A 900-nucleotide genomic window follows, 5' to 3' on the forward strand; every position below is an offset into this window, starting at 1 on the left:
TGTGGCCAGCTCAGCCCACCAGGGGGCGGGGCTGGCTGGCATGTGGTGCTGGGGGATTGAACCGTGGTCCCTGTGCTCTGCTAAGCTTGCTCTAAGTAGGTGCTTTAGACCACTGAGCCATCTCACCAGCTCCAGCAAGATACTTTAAAAAATATTTATCTAAATTATTCAATAATTTTTCTTCTGGCATGTAATACATCAAAAATAAAAGCTGGTCATCTGTGATCCTGTGATCTCCTTTATTCATGATACAAATATTTACTGAGCATACTTACTGTGATGAGCACTGTCTTGGCAGTGAGAGTTGGGAAGAGAATTTCTGGAGCTTATACTCAGGTTGGGAACAAAGGAATAGTTAATTTAGTATATAGGGGATAATAGTGTGTGAGTGCTGCACAGTCTAATGAACCAGGTTAAATAGAACAGAGGGCATAAAGGAAAATACAAAGGTTAGAAAAGTCTCCATAGTGACAACTAAAGATACCCAAGCATGTTACCAGTCCCTTAGGTTTATAGGTTTAGGTTCATTTGCTTGCTGTCAGCTGAATTAGAGGAGGCCATATATTATGGTAAAAAGGAAAAAAAGATTTGTTCAAAGTCAGCTCTAAAGGGGTAGAAGAGCTCATTGACTTCATTTCACCATTGATATGTGGGCAGGAGACTTCTATAGTAATGAGCAGAGAGGAGATGGAACACAGAGAGACAATGCAGATCTCGCTACTTGCTTTACCATTTTAAACCATCTTCAGTTCACCCTCCTCTTTCCAGTACAATTGCTGTCAGGAGCCAGGCTTCTAGCCTTGTAACTGTCCAGGAGATAAGTGAGGATTTAAAAATAAGACACACAGGGGCTAGTGAGATGGCTCAGGGGCCTAAAGCACCTAATTAGAACAAGCTTAG

Source organism: Octodon degus, unplaced genomic scaffold (genome assembly GCF_000260255.1).
Source record: "Octodon degus isolate 3935 unplaced genomic scaffold, OctDeg1.0 scaffold00027, whole genome shotgun sequence".
In the NCBI taxonomy this organism is placed as follows: Eukaryota; Metazoa; Chordata; class Mammalia; order Rodentia; family Octodontidae; genus Octodon; species Octodon degus.